The sequence below is a fragment of the Panthera leo genome, chromosome A2 (genome assembly GCF_018350215.1).
Source record: "Panthera leo isolate Ple1 chromosome A2, P.leo_Ple1_pat1.1, whole genome shotgun sequence".
Classification (NCBI taxonomy): Eukaryota; Metazoa; Chordata; class Mammalia; order Carnivora; family Felidae; genus Panthera; species Panthera leo.
In genome coordinates this window covers 36646057-36666747 of record NC_056680.1, presented here as the reverse complement: position 1 = coordinate 36666747, position 20691 = coordinate 36646057, and the positions used below count along the sequence as shown (strand labels likewise).

The window sequence follows — 20691 nt, the reverse complement described above, 5'->3', positions numbered from 1 at the left end:
GTGGATTCATATGCTATGCTGCTGAGAACACCAAAAGGTGTTGTCTACTGGAATTTGCCATGGGATGCCCCCTAGGATAGGTGAGGTACTTTGTGCCCCTGGGTGAGAGGGATCTATTCGATCTCTACTGGGATCCTGTTGTTCTGCTGAAAGTCAGACCTGTGTAAATGCACTATACCTGGAATGGAGCACACCCCATCGAAAGAGGGAAAGACATGGGGGTCCTAGTATGGCATATTCTGCCCCAGTCTATCTCCTCGTGCCTGACAGTGCTGCTTCCCCCTGCCTACATGTATGGCATGCACAATCAGGTGAAGTTCCTAAAGCTGCTGGTCTCCCTCTCCTTCAAGGCCATAAGACACTGACACACCCCTGACAATCACGAGGCTGATCCCTACCCTGGGTATAAGCCCTAGCAACTGACTGTGCAATACATACAGCAGATTAAGTACAGTTACTGTGGAGCCTTGGAATGGATGGATTGGCTATTGCCAGGATTTGCCCTTAAAATAGAGTGACTTGGCAAATGTAGTAACAGCATGTGCTATGTTTGTTTGTTTGCTTGCTTGTTTGTTTGTTTCTTTTTTTGGTGGAATCTTTGGGTTTTCTCTATATACTAAGATCATGTTATTTGCAAATGGGTGATTTTACATCTTCCTTCCTGATTTGGAAGCTTTTTATTTCTGTTTCTTGCCTGACTGGTGTGGTAGGACTTCCAAGACTACGTTGAATAGAAGTGTAGAGAGTGGACACTGTTGTCACCCTTGTCTTGCTCTGGATCTTATAGCAAAAGCTTTCAGCTTTGACTACTGAATGTGATATTTGCTGTGGGCTTGCCATATATGGCCTTAATTATGTTGAAGTAAATTCCTTTTATACCAAATTTATTGAGAGTTTTGAATTTTAAGTTCTTGTGTATCTAAGTTCTCCATATCCCTGGGTAAGGGCTCAAATGGGGCCTGGGTAAGAAAACACTGACATCGGCCTCTAAGGTGACCTCGTGTTGTGCTTTTATCCTGAGAATGAACTGGCCCTAAATGCTGTCCCTCCATAATTCTCCCCAAGTCCCATCAGAGAAGATTCCAGGGCTAGATTCTCCCTCCTGGTTCCAGGGGCCCTGGGTGACTCCTTATGCCCATTCAACAGCTAGGACACAGAGGTCATGGGAGACACTCCTGTGGCCCCAGGTGCCCATCCCTGCCTGGCTTGCCCATGCCCTGCTGGAGGGTGATGCCAGGGCAAGAGACAGTGAGGTGGCTGGGGCAGGGGGCAAGGGCCGAGGGCAGCCCGGCATGGTGATTCCCTTTGCTTGCAAGACCATGGCTCACTGCTCCATCCACCATCCCAGGGATCTGCTGCCCCTGCTGCCTCTGGATGCTGTTGCTGCTGCTTCCAGGCCCCAGCCTGCACCAGCACAGGTGAGGAAGGGATCTGCCCTTTGGGGACCCACAAGTCCTGCAGAACACCTCCAGCTCTTTCCTGGGGTGTCCAATGCTGCCTTCCTTCCATGGGAACCTGCTTCGGATTCTGTGTCTCCCTCTCTCTGTCCCTCCCCCACTCATTCTCTGTCTCAAAACTAAGTAAACATTAAAAAAATTTAAAGGAAGTGTGCTTGTATCTCTGCCTTACTTTTTATTTTTTTTTAATTAAATTAAATTAAATTTTTTTTTCTGCCTTGCTTTTTAAAAACAATTATATCTTCATTGAAGATCATTTGATATATATATATACACACACAGTATGTATTTGTATAGAATATGTGTACATTATGTGTATTATCAATATAACTTTACTTCCAAGTTTAATATTTGTGTTACTTATATACATTCATATAATAAATATATATTTATATATTTTAATAAATAAATGACAGCATATTTATTATATATTTTTAAAATACATTTAGATGTATAATAATATGAATGACAATTTATTATAATTTATACCATGTTTGGATTATAAACATATTTATTTACTAAATATGTAAGTAAGGCATTAATACCTAAACTGAGTTCTCTATTTTATTTTATTGATTTATTTTGAGAGAGAGGTGGGGGAAGGGCAGAGAAAGAGGGAAAGAGAATCCCAAGCAGTCTTTGAGCAGTCAGCTCAGACCCCTACGCAGGGCTCAATCCATGAATGGCAAGATCACGACCTGAGCCGTTATCAAGAGTTGGATGCTCAACTGACTGAGCCACCTAGGCACCCCTAGAATTTTTTTTCACTGATCATTCTTTTCAACTGCTGTATAGTATTCCAATATGGAAGTACCGTGAGTTATTTAGCCAGTACCTCACCGATGGAGCGATCTCTCTGGGAGACTATCAGTTCTCTCACCGATGGAGGTGGTTTTCAGTCCTTTGCTATTACAGACAATGCCATAATGAATACTTTTCTACATCTTTGGTTATGTATGCAATGACACCTTTCTCTCTTCTTCCCCCCCCCCCCCCCGCCTTCCCCTGACCTCTCCTCCTCCTCTCCATCTGGCCAACTCATGGCATCGGGGAGGAGAGACACAAAATGTGACAATTGGTGGTGATGTGACAAAGGCCTGAAGACAGAAACTGGACACACGGTATCCAGGCCAGAATTATAACAGGAATCAACTTGCGTTAATTTCGGCAAAAACAGGAGGAAGTTAGGAGGACTTTATTGGGAGATCCAGGAGTAGCACGCAGAACCCCCAAATCTCAGGATCCAGAAAGCCATCAGCCAGGTAGTTAAGTTTCTCTTTGTCTTGTTTCTGCTTCTCTCTAGAATCACATCCATTTTCCCTTTCTGTTTCCCAGCACTGTTTGATCCAGTCTGTGCATGGAGGCCAATGGGATTCCCCACAGGACTCGGTATAGATGTTCTCAGCTCAGACTAGTTGGCTTTTTCTTGGTCCCAGAAGGCTGATGAGGACCAGATTCGCTGGCAACATGATTTGCATAAGATGCAAATCTGAATGGATGTGTCTGTCTTTGTTTTACATTGTTGGACAAGGTACCATCATTATAGAAAGCAGTCTTGAGCCCCTTAGCAAGGAATTGAAACACTTTAAGCTGACCCCCTACTTGACCTTTATTTCCAGTGTTTTCTCCTCAAAAGCTCCAAGTTCTGGCCATGCCAAGCATCAAATCAGTTTCTGTATACACCAAGAGTACATGCTTCGGCCAGGACAGTGTAGGTTGGATTTCAGCCTCAGCTCACCCATCGTTTGGTTAGCTGTACAAGCAGCAACAGGAAATCAGAGTCAGAAGTGATTCGGAGAAATAGAAATCCCTTGATCGTGGCGTGGGTGGTGATGAAGGTTAATGCTGGGTTTCCCTGTATATGGGGATGGTGCTCTAACTATTTTACTCAAATTACAAAAGACATGATGGTCTTGGCAATACAGGATTTGGAAGAAGGCATCCAATGGATGGCACCCGGTCTTCACAGGCACCTTGCCTGTTCCTTTAGACTTCCCTAGTTTGTCTCAATTCCGGATAGGTGGCTAAGCAGGTTACGTCCTCTGCAGGTACCATCGACCATCAGAGTTGGTGCAGCTGATGTTGCTGATGGAGTGGATGTCTCTTATCAGAGGCGGGCCATCACCAAGTCCCGTTGATTCCACTACATATTGCCAGGACCCTGGAATATTGCCTTTCTACTTTTCTCCTGGGATAAAGCAAATAAATGACTGTCTTCTGCACCAGCACTGGTTCCCCTGATGTGCTCTCCACAGAGCAGGTGGGGTTATCATGCGAAAATGCAGATCTTGGTCAGGTCACTCCTGCTTCAGTGGCTTTCTGGTGCCCTCAGGCTTAAATTCACTGCCCTCCTCCCCTCCCTCTCCTCCCTGGAAAATCCTGTTGGATCTGGACCTTGCTACCCTTCAGCCTTAACTTCCACTTCTGGCCCTGTCTTCCAGTCTTTTTGCCTAGCTCACTAATGTGTGATCCTTATCTGGAACTTAGTGTAGGCATAACTGCTTGTATTAGTTTCCTCTTGTTGTTGTCACAAATTACCACCAATTCAGTATTTGAAAGCAAGAAAACTTTATTCTCTTATACTTGCAGAGGCCAGAAGTTCAAATTGAGCCTTAACAGCCTAAAAGCAAGGTGTTGGCAGGCTGATTCCTTCTGGGGGTTCCAAGAGATAATCTGTTCCTTGCCTTTCCCAGCTTTTTAGCTTGTGGGGCTTATGGACCCTTCCTCCATCTTCAAGCACATCACTCCAGTCTCTGCTTCTGTCATCCCATCTCCCTTTTCTCTTCCCTGGTCTCTCCCTCCATCTACCTGTTAGAAGAACACTCATGATTACAGTTAGGGCCCCCTTGGATAATCCAGAGCAATTTCTCTGTCTCAAGATCCTTAATCACATGTACAAAGTCCTTTCTGCCAGGTACTAGGTTTGAGGTTCCAGGGATTAGGACTTGGATATCTTCGGGGGCCATTATTTAGCCCACCGCCCTGCCTTCCTGAATCCAAGGCTATAGTAAATACATTAGACCCGCCCCTGGTTCCCTTAGGATGCCATACTTCCCAGTTACATGCATGACAATCATCCATTGAGGAAAGGACTGGTTATACACTCACCAGCTCTCTTTCCTGCTCTGAGCATGTAGGAACACTACATTTCCCAGAGCCCTTTGTGCTTAAGTTGGGACCATGTGACCGAGTTCAGCCAATGAAATATGGTGGGAATGATGTATGCCACTTGCCAGGCATGGCCATAAACTACCTCACTCCATCCTTCTGCTCTTTCCTTTATGGCTCTATATGGCCTCCACATGGCTCCCACATGGCTCAAAGTAAAGGATTTTATGATGGTGGAGCTACATGATGGGAGAGACCTGGATTCCTAAGTCACCATTTACTGGGTTAAGCCACAGATTTTGTGGTTATGCAGTACAGCACATGACCTGCCCTGACGGATAAATTAAGTCTTTTTTGCTTCTTTCCTTTACCAAACTAGGGGCTCTCTTATTTCCTGTTGTATCTGCCACCACCAGCAGAGTGCTTGGCAGGATGTGAGCATTCAATAAAGGCTTGTTAAGTGAATGAAAGACAACTGGATTCAGGATGAGGACATGAGGGGGGTAGGCAAAATTAGGGAGAAGTGTCATCGTCACCATGAGAGATGATGAGGGCTGAAGTGAAACAGGAGGAACAGGGATGACAGGAAGGAAGGATCTGATGTTTGTTCAGGAGGGAGAATTGACAGAACTTGGTGACTGACAGGATATGGAAGTTGAAACAAAGGGAGGCACCAAGGACCTCCCGGTTTAGTGTTTGGACACATGGCTGGCTGTTTGGGTACCAAACTTTCCAATGTACAGGGGTTGTTCTGATTATGTAGGTGAAAGTACAACTTGTATAACGTTATGTGACTGTTGCTTCTTTGCAGACAGTACAAACGTGTGTATAAGTTTCTCCTGGAATACTGTCGGTGAGGCAGTCTTGGTGATAGGGGGATTTTCATTCTACCGTGGTTGGTAGTAATGCCATTTGAACTGTTTGGTAGGTTGAAGCTATCCTCTAAATGTTTGTGTCCTCTCAGGGGCACCTGGGTGGCTTAGTCAGTTAATCCTCGGATTCAGCTCAGGTCATGATCTCACAGTCTGTGAGTTCAAGCCCCACAGTGGGCTCTGTGCTGACACCTCAGAGCCTGGAGCCTGCTTCAGATTCTGTGTCTCCCTCTCTCTGTGCCCACCCCCCATGCTCATGCTCTGTCTCTCTTTGTCTCAAAAACAAAGACAAACATTAAAAAAATTGTTTTTTAAATAAATATTTTTGCCCTCTCAAAATTCCCATCTGGAAATCTTAAGGACCAATATGATGATATTAGAAACTAGGACCTTTGGGAGATGGTTAGGTCATGAGGGTGGCATCTTTACTAATGGAATCACTGTTCTTCTAGAAGAGACCCCACAGAGCTCTATCACCCCTTCTGCCATGTGAGGACATAGTGAAAAGGTGCCACCTATGAACCAGGAAGAGGGCTGTCACCAGAATGTGTCCGTGCTTGTGTCTTGATCTTGCCAGCTTCCAGAACTGTGAGAAATAGATTTCTACTATTTACAAACCAACCAGTATATGACATTTTGTTACAGAAGCCAAAATGGACTCAGACAGTTGGTATAAAAAAAAATAGCTACAGTGATTCACACATTCTGCATGCATGTCCCTTTTCTTTTCTTTCTTTCTTTTTTTTTATTTTCAAGAGAGAGAAAGAGAGAGAGCAAGTGGTCAAGGAGCAGAGAGAGGGAGAGACAGAATCCCAAGCAGCCTCCCCGCTGTCAGCACAGGCCTGACACGGGGCTCGAACTCACAAACTGTGAGATCATACCCCAAGCTGACGTCAAAAGTCGGATGCTTAACTGAGTGGGCCACCCAGGCACCACATGCATGTCCCTTTGCAATGCAGCCTTGCCACTCTTCCATATTCTCCTTGAATATAAACTGCCTTTGTAGCTTGTTTTGTGCCAACAGAATGTGGCACAGTGATGACGTGCCTGTGCTGACCCTGGGTCTCAATAAGTCTCACGTGCTTTATTTTGGTGACTAGGAACCCTGCCCAGGCATCATGTGAAAAAGCTTGGGCTAGCCTGATGGCTTATGAGAAATCTCATGGGACAGAGAGGAGCTGTCCCAAATGAAGGCTGTCCCAGACCAACCAGCACCCTGGTGACCTGGCAGTTTAGCAGCAAATGCATGAGTGAGTCCAACCAAGACCAGAGGAACCATCCAGTTGAGGCCAACCTAAGTTGCCAATCTACGGAACTGTTGGTTAAATAAGGAGTTATTATTTTAAGCCACTAAATGTTGGGATGATTTGTTACATGGAAAAAACTATCTGATACAATCTGTATTTATAGGCATTTGTTGGAGCAGAGAGACATGGGTCCGGGGAGTTGTGTGCTTTGCATCCAGCCGTAGCTAATTCCTGGGATATACCTCATCATTTTAGCCAATGTAGCTAGCTGGAAAATGCATGACCCTAAAACCTATTTTGGTTTCACAGCACAGTTGGAGGGACTTAAATTATTCAGAGAATTGCCTCAAACTACCACTTAACTTGTGAACAAACCCTACTGTGAGGTTCTTACATTAGTCATCCCAGACTCTGGTATTTCGTCTCCTCCTGAGCATGGGTTGCTGTAAGGCTGTCCAGACTGCATGCCCAGGAAGCTTGCCCTGCCTCTATATTCTATCTTGTCCTGGAGATCTGAGATCCTGGAGAGCAAGGATGTTGTCTCAGCCTTCTGTCTCCCCAGGACTCAGGGCAGTGCCTGCCACCTGCTAGGCTTCTTCAGGTTTCCTGTCTTAAGAATGACTGTTTACTAAGCACTGCCAAAGTTCCATTTCACTGTGCAAAGTGGTCTATGCAAGATATGGAGTGTTTGTGAAGGTTGGAGGGAAGATGGCGGCGTAGGAGGACGCTGGGCTCACCGCGCGTCCTGCTGATCACTTAGATTCCACCTACACCTGCCTAAAGAACCCAGAAAACCGCCAGAGGATTAGCAGAACGGAGTCTCCGGAGCCAAGCGCAGACAAGAGGCCCAAGGAAGAGGGTAGGAAGGGCGGGGAGGCGGTGCACGCTCCACGGACTGGCGGGAGGGAGCCGGGGCGGAGGGGCGGCTCGCCGGCCAAGCAGAGCCCCCGAGTCTGGCTGGCAAAAGCGGAGGGGCCGGACGGACTGTGTTCCGACAGCAAGCACGACTTAGCGTCTGGGAGGTCATAAGTTAACAGCTCTGCTCAGAAAGCGGGAAGGCTGGAGGACAAAGGGAGGGAGAGCTGCTGAGCCCCCGGACGGCAGAGCTCAGCTTGGCGGGGAACAAAGGCGCTCGCCAGCGCCATCTCCCTCGCCCATCCCCCAGCCAAAATCCCAAAGAGAACCAGTTCCTGCCAGGGAACTTGCTCGCTCCGTGCAAACACCCAACTCTGTGCTTCTGCGGAGCCAAACCTCCGGCAGCGGATCTGACTCCCTCCCGCTGCCACAGGGCCCCTCCTGAAGTGGATCACCTAAGGAGAAGCGAGCTAAGCCTGCCCCTCCTGCCCCCATGCACCTTGCCTACCCACCCCAGCTAATACGCTAGATCCCCAGCACCACAAGCCTGGCAGTGTGCAAGTAGCCCAGACGGGCCACGCCACCCCACAGTGAATCCCGCCCCTAGGAGAGGGGAAGAGAAGGCACACACCAGTCTGACTGTGGCCCCAGCGGTGGGCTGGGGGCAGACATCGGGTCGGACTGCGGCCCCGCCCACCAACTCCAGTTATACACCACAGCACGGGGGAAGTGCCCTGCAGGTCCTCACCACTCCAGGGACTATCCAAAATGACCAAACGGAAGAATTCCCCTCAGAAGAATCTCCAGGAAATAACAACAGCTAATGAACTGATCAAAAAGGATTTAAATAATATAACAGAAAGTGAATTTAGAATAATAGTCATAAAATTAATCGCTGGGCTTGAAAACGGTATACAGGACAGCAGAGAATCTCTTGCCACAGAGATCAAGGGACTAAGGAACAGTCACGAGGAGCTGAAAAGCGCTTTAAACGAAATGCAAAACAAAATGGAAATGACGACAGCTCAGATTGAAGAGGCAGAGGAGAGAATAGGTGAACTAGAAGATAAAGTTATGGAAAAAGAGGAAGCTGAGAGAAAGAGAGATAAACAAATCCAGGAGTATGAGGGGAAAATTAGAGAACTAAGTGATACACTAAAAAGAAATAATATACGCATAATTGGTATCCCAGAGGAGGAAGAGAGAGGGAAAGGGGCTGAAGGGGTACTTGAAGAAATTATAGCTGAGAACTTCCCTGAACTGGGGAAGGAAAAAGGCATTGAAATCCAAGAGGCACAGAGAACTCCCTTCAGACATAACTTGAATCGATCTTCTGCACGACATATCATAGTGAAACTGGCAAAATACAAGGATAAAGAGAAAATTCTGAAAGCAGCAAGGGATAAATGTGCCCTCACATATAAAGGGAGACCTATAAGACTCGTGACTGATCTCTTCTTTGAAACTTGGCAGGCCAGAAAGGCTTGGCACGATATCTTCAGTGTGCTAAACAGAAAAAATATGCAGCCGAGAATCCTTTATCCAGCAAGTCTGTCATTTAGAATAGAAGGAGAGATAAAGGTCTTCCCAAACAAAGAAAAACTGAAGGAATTCGTCACCACGAAACCAGCCCTACAAGAGATCCTAAGGGGGATCCTGTGAGACAAAGTACCAGAGACATCACTACAAGCATAAAACATACAGACATCACAATGACTCTAAACCCGTATCTTTCTCTAATAACACTGAATGTAAATGGATTAAATGCGCCAAACGAAAGACATAGGGTATCAGAATGGATAAAAAAACAAGACCCATCTATTTGCTGTCTACAAGAGACTCATTTTAGATCTGAGGACACCTTTAGATTGAGAGTGAGGGGATGGAGAACTATTTATCATGCTACTGGAAGCCAAAAGAAAGCTGGAGTAGCCATACTTATATCAGACAAACTAGACTTTAAATTAAAGGCTGTAACAAGAGATGAACAAGGGCATTATATAATAATTACAGGGTCTATCCATCAGGAAGAGCTAACAATTATAAATGTCTATGCGCCGAATACCGGAGCCCCCAAATATATAAAACAATTACTCATAAACATAAGCAACCTTATTGATAAGAATGTGGTCATTGCAGGGGACTTTAACACCCCACTTACAGAAATGGATAGATCATCTAGACACACAGTCAATAAAGAAACAAGGGCCCTGAATGATACATTGGATCAGATGGACTTGACAGATATATTTAGAACTCTGCATCCCAAAGCAACAGAATATACTTTCTTCTCGAGTGCACATGGAACACTCTCCAAGATAGATCATATACTGGGTCAAAAAACAGCCCTTCATAAGTTTACAAGAATTGAAATTATACCATGCGTACTTTCAGACCACAATGCTATGAAGCTTGAAATCAACCACAGGAAAAAGTCTGGAAAACCTCCAAAAGCATGGAGGTTAAAGAACACCCTACTAACGAATGAGTGGGTCAACCAGGCAATTAGAGAAGAAATTAAAAAATATATGGAAACAAACGAAAATGAAAATACAACAATCCAAACGCTTTGGGACGCAGCGAAGGCAGTCCTGAGAGGAAAATACATTGCAATCCAGGCCTATCTCAAGAAACAAGAAAAATCCCAAATACAAAATCTAACAGCACACCTAAAGGAAGTAGAAGCAGAACAGCAAAGGCAGCCTAAACCCAGCAGAAGAAGAGAAATAATAAAGATCAGAGCAGAAATAAACAATATAGAATCTAAAAAAACTGTAGAGCAGATCAACGAAACCAAGAGTTGGTTTTTTGAAAAAATAAACAAAATTGACAAACCTCTAGCCAGGCTTCTCAAAAAGAAAAGGGAGATGACCCACATAGATAAAATCATGAATGAAAATGGAATTATTACAACCAATCCCTCAGAGATACAAACAATTATCAGGGAATACCATGAAAAATTATATGCCAACAAATTGGACAACCTGGAAGAAATGGACAAATTCCTAAACACCCACACTCTTCCAAAACTCAATCAGGAGGAAATAGAAAGCTTGAACAGACCCATAACCAGCGAAGACATTGAATCGGTTATCAAAAATCTCCCAACAAATAAGAGTCCAGGACCAGATGGCTTCCCAGGGGAGTTCTACCAGACGTTTAAAGCAGAGATAATACCTATCCTTCTCAAGCTATTCCAAGAAATAGAAAGGGAAGGAAAACTTCCAGACTCATTCTATGAAGCCAGTATTACTTTGATTCCTAAACCAGATAGAGACCCAGTAAAAAAAGAGAACTACAGGCCAATATCCCTGATGAATATGGATGCAAAAATTCTCAATAAGATACTAGCAAATCGAATTCAACAGCATATAAAAAGAATTATTCACCATGATCAAGTGGGATTCATTCCTGGGATGCAGGGCTGGTTCAACATTCGCAAATCGATCAACATGATACATCACATTAACAAAAAAAAAGAGAAGAACCATATGATCCTGTCAATCGATGCAGAAAAGGCCTTTGACAAAATCCAGCACCCTTTCTTAATAAAAACCCTTGAGAAAGTCGGGATAGAAGGAACATACTTAAAGATCATAAAAGCCATTTATGAAAAGCCCACAGCTAACATCATCCTCAACGGGGAAAAACTGAGAGCTTTTTCCCTGAGATCAGGAACACGACAGGGATGCCCACTGTTTCACCGCTGTTGTTTAACATACTGCTGGAAGTTCTAGCATCAGCAATCAGACAACAAAAGGAAATCAAAGGCATCAAAATTGGCAAAGATGAAGTCAAGCTTTCGCTTTTTGCAGATGACATGATATTATACATGGAAAATCCAATAGACTCCACCAGAAGTCTGCTAGAACTGATACATGAATTCAGCAAAGTTGCAGGATACAAAATCAACGTACAGAAATCAGTTGCATTCTTATACACTAACAATGAAGCAACAGAAAGACAAATCAAGAAACTGATCCCATTCACAATTGCACCAAGAAGCATAAAATACCTAGGAATAAATCTAACCAAAGATGTAAAAGATCTGTATGCTGAAAACTATAGAAAGCTTATGCAGGTAATTGAAGAAGATATAAAGAAATGGAAAGATATTCCCTGCTCATGGATTGGAAGAATAAATATTGTCAAAATGTCAATACTACCCAAAGCTATCTACACATTCAATGCAATCCCAATCAAAATTGCACCAGCATTCTTCTCGAAACTAGAACAAGCAATCCTAAAATTCATATGGAACCACAAAAGGCCCCGAATAGCCAAAGTAATTTTGAAGAAGAAGACCAAAGCGGGACGCATCACAATCCCAGACTTTAGCCTCTACTACAAAGCTGTAATCATCAAGACAGCATGGTATTGGCACAAAAACAGATACATAGACCAATGGAATAGAATAGAAACCCCAGAACTAGACCCACAAACGTATGGCCAACTCATCTTTGACAAAGCAGGAAAGAACATCCAATGGAAAAAAGACAGTCTCTTTAACAAATGGTGCTGGGAGAACTGGACAGCAACATGCAGAAGGTTGAAACTAGACCACTTTCTCACACCATTCACAAAAATAAACTCAAAATGGAGAAAGAACCTGAATGTGAGACAGGAAACCATCAAAACCTTAGAGGAGAAAGCAGGAAAAGACCTCTCTGACCTCAGCCGTAGCAATCTCTTACTCGACACATCCCCAAAGGCAAGGGAATTAAAAGCAAAAGTGAATTACTGGGACCTTATGAAGATAAAAAGCTTCTGCACAGCAAAGGAAACAACCAACAAAACTAAAAGGCAACCAACGGAATGGGAAAAGATATTTGCAAATGACATATCGGACAAAGGGCTAGTATCCAAAATCTATAAAGAGCTCATCAAACTCCACACCCGAAAAACAAATAACCCAGTGAAGAAATGGGCAGAAAACATGAATAGACACTTCTCTAAAGAAGACATCCGGATGGCCAACAGGCACATGAAAAGATGTTCAACGTCGCTCCTTATCAGGGAAATACAAATCAAAACCACACTCAGATATCACCTCACTCCAGTCAGAGTGGCCAAAATGAAGAAATCAGGAGACTATAGATGCTGGCGAGGATGTGGAGAAACGGGAACCCTCTTGCACTGTTGGTGGGAATGCAAATTGGTGCATCCGCTCTGGAAAGCAGTGTGGAGGTTCCTCAGAAAATTAAAAATAGACCTACCCTATGACCCAGCAATAGCACTGCTAGGAATTTATCCAAGGGATACAGGAGTACTGATGCATAGGGGCACTTGTACCCCAATGTTTATAGCAGCACTCTCAACAATAGCCAAATTATGGAAAAAGCCTAAATGTCCATCAACTGATGAATGGATAAAGAAATTGTGGTTTATATACACAATGGAATACTACGTGGCAATGAGAAAGAATGAAATATGGCCTTTTGTAGCAACGTGGATGGAACTGGAGAGTGTGATGCTAAGTGAAATAAGCCATACAGAGAAAGACAGATACCATATGGTTTCACTCTTATGTGGATCCTGAGAAACGTAACAGAAACCCATGGGGGAGGGGAAGAAAAAAAAAAAAGAGGTTAGAGTGGGAGAGAACCAAAGCATAAGAGACTGTTAAAAACTGAGAACAAACTGAGGATTGATGGGGGGTGGGAGGGAGGGCAGGGTGGGTGATGGGTATTGAGGAGGGCACCTTTTGGGATGAGTACTGGGTGTTGTATGGAAACCAATTTGACAGTAAATTTCATATATTAAAAAAAAATAATGTAGCAAAGGACAAAAAAAAAAATATGGAGTGTTTGTAATATTCCTGGGGAAAGCACCATTCTTTTTTTAAAGTATTTATTTATTTATTTATTTATTTATTGAGAGAGACAGAAAGAGCAAGCAAGTGCATGGGGGAGGGGCAGAGGGAGAGAATGAATTCCAAGCAGGCTATTCGGAGAGACATGGGTCCTGGGAGTTGTGTGGTTTGCATCCAGCCATAGCTGATTCCTATGGATACACCTCACATTTTAGCCAATGTAGCTAGCTGGAAAATGAATGACCCTAAATCCTATTTTGGTTTCACAGCACAGTTGGAGGGACTTAAATTATTCAGAGAATTGCCTCAAACTACCACTTGACTTATGAACTAAACCTACTGTGAGATTCTCACATTAGTCATCCCAGACTCTGATATTTCGTCTATAGTAAAATGACCAAAGATTAGGCATGATAAGTTTACCATTTTTTCTCTGGTAAGAAATATTTACACACACACACACACACACACACACACAGACACAAGACTAACATAGTTTAGAAAGTGATTGTTACACAAATAGAGTATACAACCTTTAAAAGAGCTACTTATAGAATATCTATTTCATCAACCATAATTTTTTTCAATTTTCTATGGACCAGTGGAAACTTAACTATGGAAAACTTCAATATAGTTCTTGGGACTGACATTTGACAACTACCTGGGTTTTTTTTTAGTTTATTTATTTATTTTGGTGGGGGGTCAGAAAGATAGGGAAAGAGATAATCCCAAGTGGGCTCCACACTGTCAGCTCAGAGCCCCACGTGGGGCTTGATCTCAGGAATTGTGAGATCATACCCTGAGCCGAGATCAGGAGTTGGATACTTAACCGACTGAATCACCCAGGCACCGCGAAAACTATTTTTAAAGAGAATCTACCAAAATTCTTCCTGCGGTGGGGTGCCTGGGTGGCTCCGTTGGTTAAACTTGATCTCAGCTCAGGTCTTGATCTCAGGGTTGTGAGTTCAAGACCAGCATTTGACTCCACACTAGGCATAAAGCCTACTTAAAAAAAAAATTCTTCTTGCTACATTGCTGAGAATGCTTACATACATGTAAGCTAGGACTGATTTGATGTCAACACTTTAAGAGATGCCTTTGCCTGTGTGTAGGCGGAGCAAAGCATCCCCCTGTAAGTTCCCAAATGCTTGACCCCTCATTTTTCCAGAGTTGCATCCCTTACATAGAGGACTCGCTGCAGAATTGGTGAGGCCCCGTGTTGAGAAATCATTTAAGAGTTTCACGACAATGGCAGAGCAGCAGGCGAAGCATGGGGCCCTCCTGAGCATGGGTTGCTGTAAGGCTGTCCAGACTGCATGCCCAGGAAGCTTGCCCTGCCTCTATATTCTATCTTGTCCTGGAGATCTGAGATCCTGGAGAGCAAGGATGTTGTCTCAGCCTTCTGTCTCCCCAGGACTCAGCGCAGCGCCTACCACCTGCTAGGCTCCTTTAGGTTTCCTGTCGTAAGAATGACTGTTTACTAAGCACTGCCAAAGTTCCATTTCACTGTGCTAAGCGCTCTATGCAAGATATGGAGTGTTTGTAATATTCCTGGGGAAAGCACCATTCTTTTTTTAAAGTATTTATTTATTTATTTATTTATTTATTGAGAGAGAGAGACAGAGAGAGCAAGCAAGCGCATGGGGGAGGGGCAGAGAGAGAGAATGAATTCCAACCAGGCTCCTCGGTGTCAGCGTGGAGCCCAACATGGGGCTTGAACTCACCAACCATGAGATCATGATCTGAGCTAAAATCAAGAGTCAGAGAGGCTTAGCCGAAAGAGTCACCCAGGTGTCCCGGGAAAGACCCATTCATATCCACATCTTATAGGTGGGGAAACTGAGGCTTAGAGAGGTTAAGCGACTCATTTGAGGTCATAAACCTCATACAGAAAGAACTAGGATTTAAACATGGGGCGGTTCTCAACTGATTTCGCAATGTCTGCTCATCACCTGTGTTTGGTTGTGGCAACTGGGAGGTGCTACTGGCATCTAGTGGGTAGAGTCCAGAGATGCCTCTGAACCTTCTACGATGCACAGGACAGCCCCCCACATCAGCTCCCCCCATCACAGAATGATCCACTCCAAAATGTCAATAGCATTGGGGCACCTGGGTGGCTCAGCCGGTTAAGCTACTGACCTTGGCTCAGGTCAGGTTCTCACGGTCCTCCAGTCTGAGCCACTCATCTGGGTCAGGGCTGACAGCTCAGAAGCTGGAGCCTGCTTCAGATTCTGTGTCTTCCTCTCTCTCTCTCTCTCTGTCCCTGCTCTGCTCACGCTCTGTCTCACTCTCAAAAATAAATACATAAACATTAAAAAAAAAGTGTGGATAGCATTGAAGCTGAGAAACCCTGTCCTCATACCAAAACCCACGTTTCCTAAACACAAGACACTTCATCTTATTTTCTGCATTTTTACTTTATTAATAAATACTATAATGTATTTATTATTCTTCTTAAATGGACTTTAAATTGATGTGCACCTTAAATGTTTTTCCCCTGAAGCCAAGTGTTCGATGTGTCATTAATTTTTTCTGACACACATTAGCAATAAATATAAAATTATTTACAAACATGTTTGGGTACCACCAAAAAGCATCTCACCTACTACTTGTAGTCTGGGGGAACCAAAATTTAGACCCACTTCACTTCTCTTGTAGTTTCCTTTCTCTTTTCAGAACAAGAGAATAAAATATATCAAACCAGCGTGTTGCCCCAGCACGGCAAGGTGCTGGCCACATTTTGGCTTCTGTTGGAGAAAGTCATCGAGGGGACATGACCTTCAGTTGACCCCTGAGCTGGCGGTGGGCAATCGGAGGCTCATCATCCCCTCCCCTATCCTTGCAATGTATATTCCAAACACTGTTCTGGCACCAGGAGTCTGCTTCAAGGATGCAGCCTTGAGAGAGAAAGTGCTGCTGAGACCATCTGGGCGATATACTACTGACCCCTACTGCGGGTTGTGTGTAATATAAACTTGTAAGATTCTGGCAGGCAGGTGGAGAGATCCACTTGCCTTGCAGGGCCCAGGGCAGGCCTTGTAAGTTCCCTTGCTTATTACCCCCACCATCCACCCATCTGGAGACATCTGCCTCCTCCTTTGGTCTCTCCTTGCCCTCTGTATATGGGGGTCCAGTTTTGATCTCCCCCAGCCCCCAGGCAGCTCTTAAGGTTTGCAACCAACAGCTTGTGTGTCATCTCTTTTCTTTTTTGCAAGGCTAACAGTTGCTAAGAAACCTTTTTGAAACCCTAAGAGTCACCCGATGAGGACTATTAAGAATCAATGCCTTCCGGTGAGGGCCACAACACAGAGAGTCTAATTTGTGGAGTTGCATATAGACTGACGTGGGCTCCGAGTCCTGGTGAGCAAACCTCCTTTGTAACATCGGTCCTTCCCCTTAATTATTGGGGAGTATGGTTGCAGGTTCCTTGCAAATTGTGCTGCAGACTGACATAATTAAGCCTAGAGCCAACGAGATTCTTCCTTAGATACTAAAAGTGCCTGTGTTGTAAATAATAATGTCATCATCTCTTTCATAGAAAGCAGTTTCCTGAAGAGCTGCATGTTAATTTCAACACATTTGCAGGAATTCATTTGGGTAGTGGTGGGGGTGGTCTTTGATGATGATTTTTCATCTTCTATGAACTTGACAGGTGTTTCAATTAGGAAGTGAATAACCACCACCATCCCCCCCCCCCCCACACACACACACCCCGCACCCCTCCCCACCGGGATCCCTTACAGAAATGCTTTCTCAACCACATGTTCTAAATGGGGACATGTTGTCAATAATCACACTTCTATTAGGAGGCAGTGACTCCATTTACTGAGTTGACATACCCAGAGGAAAGTGGCTTTCTTCCTTTAGAGAGGAAAATGAACCTGATTCCCCCCTTCTTGTACATATTTTTCAAAGGCTTGGGAAACGGGTGTGGGCAATGTTCCAGGCGGGAACAGCAAGGGAATTTGGGGTGGATGAAGTTCACAGAGATAGCAGGTTTAAAGTTTGGGATCTGGCAAATAAGCCACAAAGGGGCCTTCTATCAGGTTGGCTTCTTTCCCAAGCAGGCTCCCTGCACTCTCCTTGTGACAAACAGGGGGCAGTCTCTGTTAAGTAAAGCCTGGAATAGCAGCCAGAGTAAATCTCCCCTGGGGACCGAACTCAAATATTCTGGTGACAGGCAATATTTTACAGATTGGAGACAGATTCTAAAATGGACTTTTCTGTCTAGATTTTGTCTCTTTTCACGAAGGTGTTTTTTTCTGTTTGTTTGTTTTGTTCTGTCTTGTTTAAAATCAAATTTAAATGTCTCTGAACAACCCCAACTCTTGCAGGAAGGTGTCTGTGACCTATCCTCCTACCAGGCCCTTGTCCTAGGCTCCCAGCCCTGATGCTTGCTGGGAGGTGCCTCGGTGGGGTGCAGTGGGGGTGGGCAGGCAGGAAAGCAGAGGTTAGGAGTCTGGCATTCTGCACCCAGCCCTGGCTTTCCCATTTGCTGACCATGTGACCTTGGGACAAAGACCTTAACCTCTCTGAGCCTCAGCCTCTTGGACCTTGGCAGGCCTGCTGGAAGGGTCCTTTCCAATTCTGATTTAGTGCCTAGAAATATCCCAATCCCTCTGTGTGGTCCTGACAGCAGAAACTCCATTGTCTGTCCCTGTTGTTTGCATTTCTTTCCTCCCTTGGTTTCACACCAAGGGTCTTGCATAAGAGTTTAGTAAGTTCACCAAAACAGCCTATAAATAGTTTTTGAGTGTTTCTCATGCTTCTTGCTGCTGTAGGTGCTGGGAGATGCTGCAGGACTCAAGGCCCCTTTCTGCCCTGGAGTTTACCGTTCAATGTGCGGAGATAGGCAAAAACCAAATACATAATGTAATGTCAGATGGACAGGGAATCTGGAGGCCTATTTTAGGCAGGCACTACCCGCAATGGTTACAACACAGACCCTGGAGTCACATTTCTTGGGTCAAATGCCAACTGTGTAGCGTCCCTTGCTGCGCTACTGTGGGCATCTGGTTTAATCGCTTTGGGCTTCAGTCCCTCCCTCTGTTGTGTGGGCCTCGCAGTATCACCTAGAGATAGAGTTACAGGAGATCAGTCACTCCAGTGGTTTAGCAACTATTCCCAGATTGTCTGGGAGTGCTAGGCATGCTTTGAGCATCTGTGAGGAGGTGACTTTAGAAAAGACAAGCTTAGTGGGTTTATTGTAGGCATCAGATGTCAGCCATCATTAGTTCTCACACACCAATGCTTGTGTTTGTAGAGGTTCACACAGTGGTGGTGGGTGTGGGTCGACCCATATGCCACACTGCCGTATTTTGGGAACCTCATTCCGATGGCTCTGATGCATTTAGACTAAACAATCTCACACTTTGTCCAGGTGGGTTTGGGACATAATACAGGCCGCGATTCAGTGAGTCTCCGAGGGCTGGCATACTCCTGGATATGCTGGGTCAGTGTCAGCCTGGTTCATTTTTTGCTGGAACAGGGTCATTCTATGCTAGTCTTTCAGAAGACAGGAGGTGACATTCTTCCAAGAGAAGGCACAGTTAGCCAAACTCCCTGTCATTTTGAGAAAACTTGCAAAGGAGTTCAGTAACCACCTCCCCACCATGCTTTTTCGGTTAGAGAACCCACTATGTCATTTTATTGGTGGCCCAACTTTTTGGTGCTTTGAAAATGCCTGGAGAGGGGCGCCTGGGTGGCGCAGTCGGTTGAGCGTCCGATTTCAGCCAGGTCACGATCTCGCGGTCCGGTCCGTGAGTTCGAGCCCCGCATCAGGCTCTGGGCTGATGGCTCGGAGCCTGGAGCCTGTTTCCGATTCTGTGTCTCCCTCTCTCTCTGCCCCTCGCCTGTTCATGCTCTGTCTCTCTCTGTCCCAAAAATAAATAAAAAAAAACGTTGAAAAAAAAATTAAAAAAAAAAAAAAAAAAAAAAGAAAGAAAATGCCCGGAGAAGCCCCTGACTGAAGCCCAGTGGAGGGGAGGGTGGTGGAGACATCATTTCCCCGCAAACCGCCCAGCTGACTGCAAGGTGTATACTTAGTTAATGCAATTAAAAAAAAAAAAAACAACACAGGGGCTTGTGGAGATCTAAATTCAGTGTAGCAGCTTTGGTGCAAATCCTGTTTTGGGGGCTATTGGAGTCAAACTCAAGCAGAGGAAAGAAGTGGGATAAATGAGAGAGGGCCAACTGATTCCACCTGGAATCAGCTGAGTGGAGAGGGCAGATTTGGAAATGCTGAAGGGCAAGGACCAGAGGCTGGAAGCCCAGGAAGCAAGGCCGGACTGCACCACCTCGGGTGAGGATGTCTGGGGAGCTCCTTGAGCAAGGGGCCAGATGACTCCAGAGACCCACACGCGAGCTCCAGATGCGGGAGGGTGGCTGAGGCTAGGTGTCCAGGCTTTGTGCTGCACTGGATCTGGGCGTGCTGTGTGCCCTCCTGTAGAACGCAGGGAACGCCCCCGCGAGGTCTTAGAAGGACACAAGTGGCAGGTCCTGGGGCCTGGGAGAGTCCCAAGGAAAGACCTTCCGGGACGTGGGACGTGCCCCTGCCTGGGCCTGGTCTGCTGCCTCTTCCTACCCCCTGGGCTTCTTTGACTTCAGTTCCTCCCACGGCCCTCCCCCGGGGGTCCTTACCCTGGGGCCAGTGGCTTGCCACCCCGCCTTCCCAGCTCAGTCTTGGTCCTAGGCAAGTCCCACGGAGTAGAACCACCCCGGACGCGCGCCTGGCTAGAGGGCTCAGTCGGGGAAGGGAAGGGCGAGACGGCCCGGGCACCCTGGAGGGGCGATCCTGATCAGACTGTGTCTCAGTCTGCCTTGGAGTGGAAGCCACTTAGTCTGTCCCTACCTAACCCCTGCGAATCCCCCCTTCCCTGGAGGGCAGATTCCAACCGCAGCTCCTGCGCACTCACGCCTGAAAAAGCCAGGGGCTGAGCCGCCTCTTCGCCCGGAACAGGTCTGAGCCGCGCCTCCCTCCCGGAGAGGGCGCGGAAGGTCCCGCAGCCATCCTCCACCTGCTGGGAAACCCGAGCGGTGCCTTCAGCCCCAGTGGCTGCCGACGCTCGCTCCTCCCCGCCCGCTAGCCTAGCTCAGCTCTGCACCCCCGCCCCGCCCCCCAACTCGCTCGCGCCAGCCCTGCCGACTCACCTCTTCCGCGCCCCCGCCTCTCTGGAGCTAGCGACCTTTCCACCCCTCGTTCCCTCCTGCCCCCTCCCCCTTTCCTCCTGCCCTCTCTTCATACCAAAAGCGTTGCTTGGCTCTCTCCAGGGGACTTAGCAAGCTGGAGAGCTGAGAGGGATCGCAGGGCGGCTAGTCCGGAGCCTTCGGCCTAGGCGAGG

General features: G+C 45.8%; 1 long non-coding RNA gene across 1 annotated transcript; it reads right to left on the bottom strand.

Annotated features, from left to right (window-relative positions):
• Positions 1 to 4231: 4231 nt before the first annotated feature.
• On the bottom strand, positions 4232 to 20653 carry LOC122214561. The gene is made up of 3 exons (XR_006199958.1): positions 20595 to 20653; positions 20266 to 20370; positions 4232 to 4265 (listed from the first exon to the last, which is right to left on the bottom strand). It is a non-coding gene; the product is annotated as an uncharacterized LOC122214561 (long non-coding RNA).
• Positions 20654 to 20691: the final 38 nt, after the last annotated feature.